Genomic DNA, 16050 nt, shown 5'->3' with positions numbered 1-16050 from the left:
CCTAAATTAACAAAAGGACTTTAAATCTATATGGAGCTCTTAAAAACACACAAAAAAGCACGGCATCCATTTTTATTCCCTCACCCCCAAATTCCCTCTTCCCTTCTAATGTACTCCCCCCCCCCGGCCCCCACCCCATGGCTGCAAAATTTCAGCTGATTGTGTAGCTAGACCACCAAGGAGAGACAATCCCAAATATGGATGAGCGACTGCTTTGCTGACATCCTCAAACATGGGGCTCCGTCACCCTTTGGGAAAGGCTACTTTAGGGGTGATAAAAGCCTGATTTTTTTTTTCCTGCAAAGTAGATGATGAGAGGCCGTCCCCCCGACCCGATGTCACCAAAAGTCTAAGGAGAATTACAAGCCTTGTTTTCTTAGCTGCAAATGCCAGGGTAGACCAGATGACTGGAGGGGCCCGTCCACACTTGCCCCTGGGGGGGTGGTGGGCACGTCATGTCCACATCCAGGGGGAAGTGGGACAAGGGCTATGGAGCACCAGACTTTGGAAACGCAGCCCAGGTCTACAGGCTTCATCCTACAGGCTTGGCCTCTGGCAGCTGGGTGGCCCTGGCCAGCTGCCCCTCGGGCCTCCCACTGCCCCCTGCACCCCTGCACCGGAGGACGAGAATCACCCTGCCCCAGTCGAGGGCAGGAATCCAGGTATCATAATGACTCTTTGCTCCAGGAGCATAAAAGAAACTTTTCCTGACTCCAAGAGTCAAGGAGATAAGAAGCAGGAGAGTTTCCAATGGGGCTGTATCAGATTCCCACCCATGGAGTAACAACACATTTGAGCAAGAAAAAAATCTTAATGAGAACCAAATTGAGCAGGGGGGTGGGAACCAGAGCAGGCCCCTCGGAGAAGGGCTGGGCCACAGCTGGGACAAAAGGCCCCTGGCTTTCCCAGCCGACAGATGGAAATGTGGCAGCCCCTCCCCAGGTCTCAGGGGTATCAGAAGATTAATTAGTGACTGCCTGGAAAGTGCTAGATGGGAGCCGAAATGCTTGTCCCCGCTGAGTTTCTGAGCTGTAAATAAGCAGCTTTCTCAATCACAACCGAAATAGCAATGTTGTCCTTTTATCTGACTCAGATCCCTGTAGGCCCAGCCTGCCCCCAGAGCAGGCCTTGGGTGGTTCCAGAGCCCGCCCCAAAGCCACGGCTCTGCTAACCACCCGGCAGCTTCCCAGGTCGGGCCAGAAGCCGGGCCTGAGCTCCATCACCCCCCCTCCCAGTTCTGCCCCCCCACCCCGCCCCCAGCAGACACCTGAGGACAGAGGAGGTGGGGGGAGGCTGGCGGCCAGCCCTCGCCTCCAGGCCCCTCCAGCCCCCTCCATCGGCCCAGGTGGGGCCGCGCAGAGACCCACACCCAGCCTCAGGCTGGGGCTTTCAGGCAGCGGTCTGGGCGCCCAAATCAAATCCAGGCAGCTCCCCACAGGCGGCCTGGGCACCCTCAGCTCCCCGCAGGGGAAGCCCAAGTCCCTTGCAAGCCTGTCAAAGGCTCGGGAGGCTGCTGGGGGCAAGGGGAGTATTCTGAGGGGGACCCAGAGTCTCTGAGAGCAGCCACCAGCAGGCTGTGTGGCTTTGGGCCAAGCCCCAGCCCTCTCTGGGCCTCAGTTTCTTCCCTGCAGTTTGGAATGTCCTTCCCAGCGGTGGACAGTCAATCCCGAGGGGCAGCCTGGGTCACCCAGAGTTCAGCATGGGGCCAGGGTGGGGTTAGCTGACAGCTGGGGAGCCCCCCCCCACCCCGCCCCGCCGTGAACTCCAGGAACAAGATAAGGGGGCCGGCAGGGCGCCATCACCACCACCACCAACGGCCAATTCCCTCCCTCGCTCTCCTTCAACAAATATTTATTAAGCAGGGACTCTGGAGCCAAACTGCCTGCCGTCACAGCCTGGCCGAGCTGCCGACTGTCTGCTTGACCGCAACCTCCCCGTGCCTCAGTGTCCTCAGCTGGCAAGGGAGGGGGCACACGAACACCATGTCTGCGACGGAGCGGGCACCGCGCAAGAAGCGCCTCCACCACCCGTCCCTCCTTGTTGTGTTTTTGTTGTCGTTACTGGCCTGGCGCCGAGCTGGGCCTCAAGGAAGCACACGGTCGCCTCCCGCACGGAGTTCGCAACCTGGTGGAGTTCAGGAAAGGGGGTAGCTGGGCGCACGAGCACACCGAACCGGAAGTTTTCCAAGAAGCATCGGAGACCCCACCCATCCGCCAGTCCCCAGCTCCCTTCCCACGGGTACCAGCCCTGACCTCTGCCAGGGAAGGATGCAGAGGTCAGACACTGTGTCCTGGGGGCCAGGGGTCGGGCCCAAAGACGTGAGTTCAAGTCCCAGTCCAACCACTAAGGAGCCCTGTGAGTTTCTGCAAATAATTCCACCTTACTAATGATAATGTGGAGGGCACCTGGCTGGCTCAGTCCATTAAGCGTCTGACCCTCGATTTCGGCTCTGGTCACGACCTCACAATTCATGGGTTCAAGCCCCCAGGTCCGGCTTCGTGCTGACAGGAGCCTGCTTAGGATCCTCTCCCTGCCCCTCCTCCGCTCACCTGTGGGCACGCCCTCTCTCTCTCTCAAAGATAAATAAGTGTAAAAAAATATGGTGATAATTTTTATTATAGCTATCACTTGCTAAGTGTTAACTTCATCGCAGGCACGGTCCTCAGTGCCCTGTAAAAATTCGCACATTTAATCCCTTATACCAGATGTCAGCACACTTTCTCTGAAAAGGGCCAGATGATAAATATTTCAGGCCTGACCAGCCTTGTTGCAACTGCTCGACATTGCTCTTGTAGCACGAAAGCTGCCGCGGACGCTCCGTTGAAAGAGGAGGCGTGGACGATAAAACTTTATTTACAATCACAAGCGGTGGGCCACAGATCGCCAACCCCTGCCTCGCACGGATACTGACTTGGATACAAGTCTGGAGCCCATCGCACAAATGGGAAAACCGAGTCCCCGAGAGCTTAAGTCCACCTGCCCGAGGTGGCAGCTCAGAAGGGGCGGAGGCTTCGAACGTGCCGCCACCAGCCTCAATCCAGTCGCGGGTCCAACAGGAACAGCAGTCTGTGAACTGCCCCCGGGGCGGGAGGTGAGGGCTGGAAGGGCAGGTTCTGGGCCCTGGGCTCTGCAGTTGCAGAACAGAACCGGGCCCCAGAAGCTCCAGAGCACTGGTACCAGACCTCTGCTGTAAGGGGTGCCACCGGGCCCCTCTGTCCCGGGGCAGTGGCCAGTTGCACACCCCAGCTCCGTCCTGTCTAAGCTGGCCAAATCCCCTAGCTCCTCGGAGCCTCGCTTTCCTCATCTGTGAAATGGGCAGGCACCAGCACCCACCTGAGGGGTGGCAGTGAGATTCACAGGCGGGACTGCTGCAAAGCACGCCCGAGGGGGCCTGACAGGGGTCAGGACAACCAGGCCTCCCTTTGACTATCACCTTGACTACTCTGCGCTGACAGAAGCCCAGAGAAGCGAAGGCATCTCCCCACGATTCTTCCCACTTGAGCCCCTATGCTCTGATACCACAATCGTAACGTACAAAAACCCTAGTAGGAGAATTTAAAAAGAGAAAACCTGAGAGACAGAGAGAAAGAGGGGAGAATCGGGTGACAGCCCCGCCCCCCTGCACAGGCCGAGGAGGACTTGAGCCCTGACCTCCCCCGGGGGTCCAGACCTGCCTTCTTCACCCCGCTGCCCCCGAGGGCTTAAGACCAGCCAAGACTGATTTTCCTTAATTGCTTCGAATTTCCTAGCCTGACACTTCCTCCTTTTCTTTCGGAGGCTCCAAGAGTAAATAGAAAATCGGTCACCTGATGAAGAAGTATGTTCCAGCAGCCGTCCAATGGCAGGTGAAGTAGGGTGTAGATTACAAACACCTGTGCTTTCAAGACGCCCTGTACTTAAGAAGATTCATTCTTGCCACAAACATGTACTGTGTCTACAAGGCAAGGCGCAGCACTGGGGGGGGGGGGGGGGGGGGGGGGGGTAATAGATACAGAGGAAGGAACTGTCCCTGCTTTGCCCCCGCAGCTCCCCGTGCAGGGGGAGGCGGGGGGAGGCCAACTAACTGAAAAGCAGGCACAGCAGCAATGCTACAGCTTGGGTTCCAGGAGCCCCGATGCATCCAGCTCCCCAGCTCGAGGCTTTCTGGTATCTTCCTGGGGGGGGGGGGGGAGGACCCGGCTCTGAGCACCGCCCCCGCTCGTCAGCCCGGGGTTGGAACAGAACCCTTGTGCAAACTGGGGGTTCCCGGTTCTCATGTGCCTCAGATCCGCCAAGGGCCGTGTGGACGGAGGAGAAGAGCTGTACTTGCACTGCAGGAAAAAGACCTCAAGAATAAAACGATTCTTCCTCACACAGGCGGTGGAGACAGTAAGCACGAAATGCAGACCTTGTCAGTTTCTGGGAAGGGCTGGGGCCCTACAATAGCCACAAAGCAGCTCAGAAAGAGTAACTGTACAGATTTCACCCAGAACCCATCAGTCTTTCCTGCTTCTTTTTTTAAAGTCTGTGGGACACTTGGACGACCTCTTCCCTTGACCTGGCCCAGGGCAGCAAGGGCCAGATCCAGAAGAGCTGGGTCCTGTCCAGGCCATGCCTTCCCCCCCACGCTCCTCCCAGGGACTGCAGGGGTTCTGTGGGAGCCTCGGCCAAAGTGACAGGGGTTCCTGAACGTGCAGTGAAAAAACCCAACACCCAGCCACCTGCACCTTTCCCCAGCAAAACAGTGCAGAAATTACCCTCCGCGGCCAGCCTCTTTCTGCAGAATTTGAGAAGCCCCCACAGGAGCCCAGGAAGTTCCCCTTCTCCCTACAGCACCCCAGTCTCCCCTCCCCCAGATCCACGGTGGCCCCAACTTCCGCGGGAACTGTGTGAACTCCCAAAGACGAAACTCTCAAGGCAAAGAAGGGAAAATAAAAACAGCTTGTTCCTAGTACAAGCGGTCAGTCGCTGCCCTGCCTTCCTGACCTGCGCGCCAGGGGCCCAGGGAGGGCAGGCCCAGTCAGTTGCTCCTGACCCCGGGGGCACTGGAAGGGGGTGACAGGGAGGCAGCCCGAGGGCCTAGGGATCACCGAGGCTCCTGCCGCCCTCTCCGGGAACCCCTGGCTTCCCGGCTTCCCCTTAGCCCACATGTAATTATTTTTAAGGTCTCAAAGTCCAAATAAGGTGAACTCAAGAGGGGCTCCCCAAACCTCCTGCTGTCACCCCCTCCCCGCCCCTCCACTCTGGGTTACAAGCACGACTTGCCCGAAACAGAAAGTTACACGGCAGGCTGCTGTCAGCGCGCAGGAAGGTTAGGGAAACAGGAAGCCACGCCAACCACCCTCCGGAGCTTCCCCGGCCCCCTCCTCCGACCTCGGCAGGAACAAAACCTTCCAGGGAAACCCGGGCAGGAAGGGGGGCGGGGGGCAGGCGCGCCACGCTCGCGCGGAGACGGCGCAAGGGGCCGGCAGGAGGCAGAGGAAAATAAGCCCCAGGCTGGGGGCGGGAGGGGGGCGCCTGCCACCCGATCGGGGCGGCCTGCGGCAAAGTAACTTCACACCCGGTGCTTAATTCACCTTGGAAGGCAGCGCGCCCCGGCCGCTCGCAGCGCCGCCGCGGCGGAGCCGGCTCGGGGCAGACAAAAGGAGCGAGACGCGCAACCCCCGGCGGCGGCGCGGTGGGGGCGGCGGGCCGGGTGGGCGCTCCCCGCCGCACGTAGCGCACACACCGCCGGCTGGACCGCAGCGGGAGCGGCGGGGCCGCGCGCGCCCGCCCGCGGGGGAGGTGGAGGGGGGGGGGGCGCTCGGCCGACCCACCGCCCCGACCCAGGCTGTGCGGGTCTGGGGGGGGTCGGGAGGGGTGGGGGGTCCGGGACGCGCCGGCGCCGCGCGGGACCCGGGGAGGCGCACAGCTCGCTTACCTGGTAAGTAATACAGAGGCGGCTTCAATCCAAACATGATTCAAATTAGAATTCCATAGTGGCCAGAGAGGGATGAAGAAGGTAAAAAAAAAAAAAAAAAAAAAAAATTTTTTTTTTTTAAACCCAGCAGTGAGACAAAAAGGGCCGTCCAAGCCCAGGCGCTCAAAAATGTCCAAAACAATAAAATAAAGACAGAAGAGCGATCCCGAGAGCGACGGAGAAAAATGTCTTTTTCTTCCCTTTTTTCCCCCTCCCTAAGATGATGAAAAGGCTCTCTCTCGGGCCGGCGCCCGGGCAGTTTCGGCCACCTCGGCCCGGGCAGATCCACAATGGGGTGACTGACGACCGAGGACGGGCCGGAGCCTCCACGGCTGCCCGGTGTCTTCGCCGCGTGTGTATTTTCTGCCTTTTGGACTTGAGATGCAAATAAAAAAAGGAGGGGGGCGCACGGCGGAGGGAAGCAGGCGGGAGAGCGGAGAGGAGCGCGAGAAAAATAAAGGGGGGAGGTGAGGGTGATGAAATTGGGGGGTTAAGATCTTCAGGGATTACTCATTTGAAAGAAAAAAAGGAGAGAGGAGAGGGAGAGAGAGAGAGAGAAGCAGCCCCAAGACGTGCGAGTAGCAATCTCTCCTCCATTCAGCCATTTGAATGTCAAGGGCGAGGGTCAAGGGACCTGTTTCCAACAGGGTTTCACGTTCAGAACCAGAAGGAAAAAGGAAGGGGGGGCGGCGGGAGGGGGTATCTCTTGTTGCCAAGGAGAAATCGGCTTTGTTTTCGTTTCCCCTTAGCTACTGGGTGAGGAGGGGCGGGGTGGGGGAAGAGGAGGAGGGGGCGAGCGAGAGAGGGGAGAGGAGAAAATTAATACCCAAACAGCCAAGAAGTACCGAGGGGGAGATTTCTTCTCGTAAATAAAAGAGGCGGCGATTGCAAACAAGTCTCGGGCAGGAGAAAGCAGGCCGAGGAGCCGGCTCCCCTCCCCCTCTCGCCACCAACACCCCCCCCCCAACCTTTTTCTTTCTTTCTTTTTCTTTTTTTTTTTTTTTTTTTTTTTTGGTTATCTCCCCGGGCCGGCGTCCCACCACTGACTCAGAGAGCAGGGGTGGGGGAAGGAGGAGAAAGAACTCGCGGGGGCTCGGGCGCCCGGGCAGAAGGAGCAGGAGGAGGAGAGCGGGGAGGCGAGAGCGCACGGCGGCGGAGAGCCCCTCGATCAATTTTCATGCAAGAATCATTATCGGTAAATTGGAAAGCTGGCTGCCTGACAGCAGATTTGTCTCCCCTAATGAAAGCGAAAGGGTAGGGGCGCAGCGGCGGGCGGCTGCAGGCGGCGGCGGCTCCTTCCGTCTCTACGCGGCGTCTTCCAAGAGCTCCATGCTTTGCAGGGCGATAATAATAGTTTCACTTGCGAGCTTCCCCCGGCGCGGCCGCCGAGCCGGGCAGCGGATCCGTGCGGACTAGGATCGGGGGCGCCGAGAGCTGGGCTCCCCTCTCCAAACGCGGGGAGGCTGCCGTTGCTGGCAGCGGGGCGCTCCGCTCTGCCCCAAAGCGGGGCCGTTTGCAAACAGTGGGCGGCTGCGGGCGCCGCCGGGCCCCCCTCGGCTGCCCAACTCTGCGCTCTGGCCGCCGGCCCGCCCTCCCCACCCACGGCTGACAGCTGCGGGAGCCGGAGTTCACCCGCCGCCGGGGCCTGGGAGGAGAATCCCCAAACCGTGCCCGGGGAGTGGGGCGGGGTGGGGGGGGGGGGAAGCTCTGGCCCGCCTTTTGTGAACCCACGCGGGACTGCGGAAACGCACACACCGCCCAGCCCGGGGGAGCTCCTAAGGCGGGCGGCTTCTTTCTCTCCTTTTCTTTTCCTCGCACCCCACCCTTAAAAATCCCTGTTGCAAGTGTAATCAAATGCCTGATCCCTTCTTCCACACTCTCCCCGCACTGGTGCATTATCAGATCCGGGAAGGCATGCTTCCAGGCAAATAGACCTAATAAATGCTATTACTGGGATTCTGCAAGCCCCGGCTGCACCATAGTAACGAGAGCCCTGGCTAATTTGGTTTAAGAGAACGATCAACTGCACAGAGTGTGTGTGAGTGACTGTGTGGAGTCTGTATCTCTCCTCCCCACGCCGCCTCTCTTTCACACCAGCTCAAGAAGGCCCCATGTGATAATTCCCCAAATCGAAGGGGAAAAAACCCTGCCGCCAAACCACATCCTGTGCGCTCATTGTCCAGCCCAGCGATTTTAAAGAGACAGGATCCCTTTACCCACGCCCCCACACACTCTTTTAACACACGCTGCAAAGCTGCCTCTGGATGTGACCGTTTATTTTCAAGCCCTTTCACCTTCCGAAGGGCCCCTCCGTGGCACAAGCAGCCGGAATCGCGGCTGGGTGACACTGAGGGGTCACCTTTTGACCCCAAATGCAACCATCCAGGTTTGAGGAACAGACCTGAGCCCGCAGGTACGCAGGGCGGGGCTCCGCGGTCACGCCAGGCTTGGGTTCCTGCCAACGCTCTCCAGCCACTGCGTAAATCAGGGGTCCCCAGCGGCAGCCCGGGGGTCCCTTCTAAACGCGGCGGCTTCGGATGACAATTGAACTCCCGGAATATGATACTCTAGAGGAGAGCTCCGGAGGGCAAATCGGAAGAGGTGGGGGCACCAGGCGCTCCTCCTGACCCCTCAATGCCACTCACCTCCCCCCCCACCCCCTCCCCCCGCCCGGAGGATCTTAAATGGGCTGGGCGGAGCGCACGAAGCCGACAGAGAGGTGGCGCTCCGCCCCGCCGCTACCAACGGCTGGGTGGGTGCCGTACGCCGGCGACTGCCTCCTCCGCCCGCTGGGCGGCCGGGGGTGCGAGGAGCATCTTTGGATCCCCTGCTCCCTCCCCCGCCCCCTGCGCCCCGCCCGGCGCCTCTCCCCGCGGGCGGCCGAGCGCGCGCGGTCACCCGGGAGGGCGCCGGGGCTGCTGACCTGGAGGAAACGGGCCGCGCGGGGCCGCCGGCGCCCGCCGCCGACATCTGGCCGCTCCGCCCCGCGCTGACCCCGGAGGTCGCGCCCGGCCCTCGGCGGCGGCGGCCCTTTGTTTCCGGGGCTGCGTGGCGGCGCGCTCGGCGCTCCCCGCACCTCCCCCTGCGCCTGCCGCCGCTGGCGGCCTGGCGAGGGAGACAACGGCCCCGGCGCGGCGGGGTCGGGGTTCAGCACCTGCGCGCCCCCCACCCCCCACCCCGCCCCCGGCTCGGCTCGGCTCGGCCTGGGCCGGGATCCCAGCTTTCGCCTCCCATCCATTTATCACCCACTTATCACCGGCACACTTGATAATCTGCGCCCCTCTGGGAGTGGGGGGCACCGGGGCGCGCACGGGAGGGCCCGGCTGAGCGGCCCCCCCCCCAAGTGCGTCTTAAGCTTGGAAAATCTCCGGTCCTACTTTGGGGGAAAAAAAAATTTTTAACTATTTTTAAAAGACCCTAAACTATCCGTTTCTGTTGTCATTCTTTTATTGGTTTTTAATTCTCCGGGATTACAGGAACAACAGTAGTAATTAATACTAAACCTTCCTCTACTGTATATGCTAATGGCAGGAGCCATAAAAATTAATTTGCAAACATGTCATTACACAATAGCTGTACAGGCAATAAACCTGTAATTATGGGCCAATCACAGGCAGGGTACAGAGGGAGGGATGTTCCCCCAATCCGCTGGGTGCCCCCCTTCCCCTGCTAAAATGGGGAAGGTGGTGCCAGAAAGGAGCTTGCCTTCTGAGAGCCACCTGTGGAGAACGCCGCCAGCCCCAGGGGAATGCCAAAGGGGTTTTCGGTCTCCAGCTCCAACTGGCCTGGCTTCTACGAGAGGGCCTCTGGACACAGCCAGTCCGGGGCCCTCCAGGACTGAAACAGGGTGGGGGAATCAAGGCAGAGCCTGGGGGAGGCTCCCCGCCAGCCCGGCTGGTGGGGGGCGAGCCGTAAGAGGGGGGTAGGAGGCCCCACACTGGTGGGCCAGCACCAGCCTCTCCGCTTCCCCGAGGAAGGCACACATCTCTCCCTATAAGCATCTGAATGCCTGCATTGAATTATCTCAAAAGCCCAGGCCAACCCCTAATTGCTTTTGGCCACTCCCCCGGGAAGAAGGTAAGAGCCTCTGGAGTCTAGTGACACTAAGCCTCCTTTGGCCCCGGGTCTAGGCGGCTCCACGTAGGTTGGTGACATTTCCTGGTGACAGGGACATCTGTACGGGAGGAAAAGGTGAGCGCCACTAGGGGAGGGCGGCTGCACCACAGCTCCTGACCCGAAGCCAAAACAGCTGAAAAATAGAAAGCAAAACCCCCGCCGTGCCAAGCAGCCTGCTTAGCGGGCAGACTGTCCGCTGAATGGCTCGCTTGTTTGCCATAATGTGGCTGAACGATGAGCTGGAAGGATTTTCCCTTTCCCACTGGCCCTTGTGGCTTGGCTGTGGTTTTTGGAACTCCTCACTATGGCCATTGAGTCCCAGGGGAGCCGCCCCGCCTCTGAGGGTGGCGATGGCCTGCCGGTGGGGGGGGGCGGGGGGGGGGAGAGGGGAGGGGCAAGAAGGGCAGCCAGTCTGGGCCACACCTGGACCAGGTGAGAAGGGCAGAACCTCATGGGGATTCCGTGCAAGGACAGGACATCTCTCTCCACCCCTGTCTTCTCTTAGAGGCCGGTCGTGGCAACGACCCTCCCCCTCTGTATCAGCTCACCTCTGGGGAAAAGGAGGGCATTTCTAGAAAACAGGCAGGAAGGGGGGCAGGCTGAGCTTCCAGGGCCCCTTCTTACAGCTGGGACCACCGCCCGGCCAACTCGCTCCCCTGAGAGCCCCCTGCCCACGCTGTAAGCCAACCGAGGGTCAGAGGGCACGCTGGGCCTTGTCCCGGGCAGGGTGCAAGGAAAAGAAAGCTGCTGCATTTCTCAAGAGGAAAGCAAGCCGGGGGCTGCCGGCCTAGACACCCACTCTGAAGATGCAGGGCCCCCGCCCGCCCCTCCCCTGCGGCTCCTGCAAAATGGAGGGGGCCCAGACTCCCCCTAGCGGGGCTGCTGTCGCCACGGCGCGGGGACGGAGACAGCCTCCCCGGCCAAGAGCGTCAGCTGAACGCCATAAAAATAGCCTCCCCACACGTGCTGAGGACACTGAGGCTGCAGCCGGGGTCTGGAGAGCACAGCCGGGCGGGGAGGGGGCCGGCTCCCGGGGCCTGCTGCCTTTGTGTCCCCACGGGCACGCCGGTGGCCACCTGGGCCAGGCCCAGAGGCCACCAGGCCACCACCACGCCTGGAGGTGCTCCCCGGGGATCCCAGGAAAGGGAGCAGAGGGAAGGCCGGGAGCGTGGCTCACCTGAAATGCCCCTTTGGGTCTGCCCCCTCCACTTCCCTCTTTAGGATAATCGTGCCAGCTGATGTTTCCTGAGCACTCGGTCTTTGCCAGCTGCTGTGCTAAGCGCTTTTCACAGGGAACTCACTGGATCCTCATGACAAAGCTGTTCAAGGTCACCATGAGGCGTTTCGTTTTCTAGATGAGGCACAGAGAGGTCAAGGACCCCGCCCAAGGACACACAGCCAGTAAATGGCAGAGCTGGGATTTCAACCTGAGCTGGTTCCAGAGTCTAGGTTCCTAACCACCAGCTTCGAGCTGGGCTGGCCAGAGTTCAAGTTTCAGCTGGGGGGGGGGGGGGCACCCACTGTGTGCCCTCAGGTGGTGACCTCACCATTTTGAACCTCAGTTTCCTCCCCTGGAAGATGGGATGAAATCACTCCCGCATTCCAGGTTATCCGGGTGGATAACCACCCCGGTGCCCGGCAGCCGGTAAGGACTCCATAAATACAGCTGTAATTACTCCCGTGTTTTGAAAAATAGCGATAATAACAGCCATTGATGGGGCCTGAGTACACCCAGGGCTGCGTGCTACGTGCTTGGCTAAGGGTGTTATCTTATCTGGCACCTGCCCCCACCCTGGGAGGCGGACCTACAGTGACCGTCACCCCATTTTGCACATGGGGACACCGAGGCCCCTGGACATGAAGTCACTCACCCAAAGGGCACACAGGGAGCGGACACACCCACCTGCCCTGTCTGTCCCGCTCTAGTCCCTAGGTGACCGGACGGCGTGCGAATGTTCTAAGTCTCAAGACAGGCAGGTCTGAGAGGTCCGGACAGAAATGGCGGGGGGGGGGGGGGGGGGGGGGGGGGGGGCGGGGAGCTCTGTCCAAGCATCCCTCCCGACGACATCTGCAAACCCAGGCCTGGCTTCCATCTTCGTGTGCTGTGCCCGCCTTTCCTCTCCTATCCCCCAGGGGCTACAGTGCACACCCAGGCTATGCTGTCCCATCTTGTGGGGGGCCAGGCCTCAGGGGGCCTCCTCCAGCTGCCCCCGTGCCGTGGGTTGAACGGCGGTCCCGCCAAAACCCGTGTCCGCCTGGAACCTGCGATTGTGGCCACACTGGGAGAAGGAGTCTGTGTCGATGGAATGAAGTTAAGGACCGTGAGGTGAGGTCATCCTGGATTATCAGAGTGGGCCCTAAATCTGACGACAAGCATCCTTCTAAAAAGACCAGAGAAGATGCATGCGGAGAGGCCACGCCAGGACGGAGGCAGAGAAACGAGGGACTCGACCACAGCCAGGGGGACACGTGGTGCCCCGGGAGCTGGAAGAGGCGGGCAGGATCCTCCCCCGGAGCCCTTGGAGGGAGTGTGTTGGGCCTGCTGATACCCTGGTTTTAGATTTCTGGCCTCCAGCACCCGGAGAAAATAAATCTCTGATGTTTCAAGCCGCCCGGTTTGTGGGACTTTGTTACAGCAGCCACGGGGAACTAATACATCCTGTCACTTTGTAGAAATGCACGCCCTCCGTGCTGCCAACCCAGGGAGGCCCTGGGTGGCGTCCAGGGCTGGACGCCATGGGCCTCGGGCCAGCGGGGTCAGCCTCTCCTTCGGGTCTGTAGCGAGGGCCCGGGGTAACATGAAGGGGCCAGGACCCCCGCACAGGTGCGTGGTCAGGTGGCCCGTCCTCCGCGAAGCTGCAGTCAACACCCGCTGGGATGGGGAGGCTTCCCAGTGACCCGCCCACCCTCCCGTCTCCTCCCTGGTGACCCACATTTGCTGGCTGGGGTTTGGGCAGCAGCCTGGGCTGTAAGGGATCATCGGGTGTGGCCATCTGCCCGGGGGACGGCCAACCAGCCCTGCCAGAACAGCCGATGAACCGAGGGCTTAGCTGGCCTTCTGCGTCCCGGCCGCCCCGTGAGGCCTGGGGTAACAATAACAAACAAGGAGCCCTAGAGTCCAGCTTTTCACCGAACCTGTTTCTCTCTCCTCTTGGGCTCAGACCCAGACGGTATTTCTTAGCCTCGCATGCACATGTGTGGGGCCAGACGACCGAGTGGCGGCCAAGAGAACGTGGTAGAAGGGAATAGCTCACCACTCCCAGGCCTGGCCCCGAGCCACCGCCCGCGGAAGCCTCCGTGTTCTCCTTCTGGGTCTGCCTCCCAGATGTCAGCTCCCAGGACGACCCGGACCCCACGTCTAAAACACGCAGCGCCTCCACCAGACCCCCCAAAGGTGGTTAAGAGCAGAGGCCCCTGACGCGGCCTCCTGCCGAATATACGTCATGGGGGCACCTAGCGGAGAATTACTCCTGTATAGTTTCCGACGTGAGTCGGAAACGGTTACTTGTAGTGCCATGAGCCGCTGGGACTCGGGGCCTTTGTTAGCTGAACACGTTACCTATTTCATACCCACAACCAAAGCAAGCCTATCAGGATCCCCATTTTTCCGATAAGAACACGGAGGTCCAGAGGAATAAAGTCGGCTTGCCCAAGGTCACACTGCCGGTAAGAGGCAAAGCTTGCCTCCGAGCCCCAGACCCTGCGTTTTAAGCTGCTGTCTGTGGTGTTCCCCTTATTCTGCCTCGGGTAAGAGCTGGGAAAGAGGCTGGAGCTCGGATGCCCTTTTTAACAAAGCCAAAGGGCAAGTCCGTCGCACGGCCGCGGTCAACGCGCAGAACCGGGCATCCGGCCTCCAGCGTGGGCCCGCTGCTGGAGCGGACTGCCGGCGAGATCCGCGTTTGGGGGACCTCCTTGAGACAGCGGTGGGACAAGCCTCGGGCAGCGACATGGATGGCCACGGCCAAGGGGCTCCCTTCTCGTGGCTGCGTGGAGGCCGGAGAAATCGGACGGAGACGGTGTCGGGGACCGCCGGGGCCGCACGCGGCACAGCCCCGAAAAGCACCCCCTGCCCTTCCCAGCCTGTCCTCACACGCCTCCCGGGGACAAAGGCCGGCCACTTCTGGAGGCGGTCCATTCATAATCCGCGACAGCTCTTGTCAGCGTTCTGTTTCCTGTGGAGGCAACAGAGCAGTGCCCAGGGAGGTCTCCGGGGGGAGGGAACACGTTGGCGTGAACGTGCCTCCCGCAAACCCCCACGGGCACCTTCTGTGGACGCGGCGACGGCCCGCGTGGGGCCTGCCTCCTCGGATTCGGCTCCGGCCACTGTCCTGATCTGCTGCCCGGGGCCAAGCCGACGAGGCTTTCTTCTCCCTCCCGCAGCCTGTGCACCAGGGACCAGGCGGAAGCCGGTTCAAGGCAAAAAAGGCATTTGTGAGCAGCCCTCCCTGCTGCCTGCTGCTGGGGACTGCTGGGGAAGGAGTGACGGGGGGGGGGGGGGGCATAATTACCCGCCTGTGGATGACACGCACATCTCCCTGTCTCCCCCTGGGCCTAACTGCTTTGGGTCTCTGTAGCCCTCTGGCCGACAAGATCCGAGTCTTAAAAGGTGGCTGGGCACTGGCTTGCAGCACGATGGGGTCCGAGAGGGGCTCCCCGGGGCCCTGGCTCAGCCCTGCCACGTCCTGCCTTAGCATCTGCCTGGCCCACCCTGTCCCCGCTGTCCCCCACGGCCTGACCGTCCATCCACCCTCCGGTGGGTCCCGCCTGAACCCACGGGATGTCCCCAGCTCAAGACAGCCTCCTGGAGACTAGCTCCTGGGCCAGGCACGGATGTGGCCCAGGGCTCCCTCCCTCGGCACACTGACATTTAAGGCTGGAGAGTTCTTTTTTTTTTTTTTTTTTTTTTTAATGTTTATTTATTTTTGAGAGAGAGAGAGAGAGCAAGCAAGCAGGGGAGGGGCTGAGAGACAGGGAGACACAGAATCCGAAGCACTGAGCCGTCAGCACAGAGCCCGACGCGGGGCTCGAACTCAAGAACCGTGGGATCATGACCTGAGCGGAAATCAACAGCCAGACGCTTAACAGACTGAGCCCCCCCAGGCGCCCCGGGGCCAGAGAACTCTTTGCTGCGGGTGGCCCTGTGCACTGTGGGATGTATGACAGCATCCCTGGCCTCTACCCGCTGGATGCCAGGGGCACACTCCCATCGGGACAAGGAAAATCTCTCCAGACTTGGCCAAATTTCCCCCGGGGGATGGGCGAAGGCACAAACTCACCCCAGCTGAGAGCCATCAATGCAGCCTAAGGGACCCCACCAGTATGCTGCGGGACCAGAGTTGCAGACCCCGTTCTGCCATCGGCCTCGGACAAAAAACCGCTCTCTCTCGGCCCCGATTTTCCCACATAAAAAATCAGAGGGGCTGAATGGGGCCTTCCAGCTGTCCCAGATTCTCCAATGCTGCTTAGAATCAATGGCTCCAAAGTGGGGACAAGCTTGTGTCTCGGTTAACAGGGCCAGGAAGGAAGGAACGCAATGATATGAAGGTGCTCATACGGCCAAAGGGGGGTGAAGGCCGCCAACAGGTTACGTGGGCTGCCCTGGTGCCTTGGGCCTCTCAGTCATTGTCCTTTATCTCCACAGACCTCCTTCTCTCCCGCCTAAGCAAAACCTGCTACGACAAACAAAGTATATGCTATCAGTCATGTACACTCTAGTGTGATCTAGCCCCACCCCTACTATCTTCACGGAACCATGCTGTGGGCCCCGTTGGAGCATCTCGTGACTCACTGGAGCAGCTCTAGGATGCATTTGGGAAAGGCAGGACAAAAGAGCTATTCTGCCCACTTGGGCCAAAACGGTGGTTTCAATTTCATAACATCATGTGATGAGGTGAACTTCCGGGTGCCCTGTGCTACCGTCCGTCTCAACAGCTGCCACGGAGGGGAGGGGACAGTCTCAGTCAAGGGCTGGGGCTGGGAGGAGTTACGTGGCCCAG

General features: G+C 60.5%; 1 protein-coding gene across 3 annotated transcripts in view; it reads right to left on the bottom strand.

Moving 5' to 3' along the window:
* Positions 1-16050, bottom strand: part of GSE1 (Gse1 coiled-coil protein) — a 383079-nt gene that overhangs the window by 91786 nt on the left and 275243 nt on the right. The gene's annotated exons all lie outside the window — the stretch shown is intronic.

This window comes from Panthera tigris, chromosome E2, assembly GCF_018350195.1.
Source record: "Panthera tigris isolate Pti1 chromosome E2, P.tigris_Pti1_mat1.1, whole genome shotgun sequence".
Taxonomy (NCBI): domain Eukaryota; kingdom Metazoa; phylum Chordata; class Mammalia; order Carnivora; family Felidae; genus Panthera; species Panthera tigris.
This window is presented reverse-complemented; position numbering and strand designations above follow the sequence as displayed.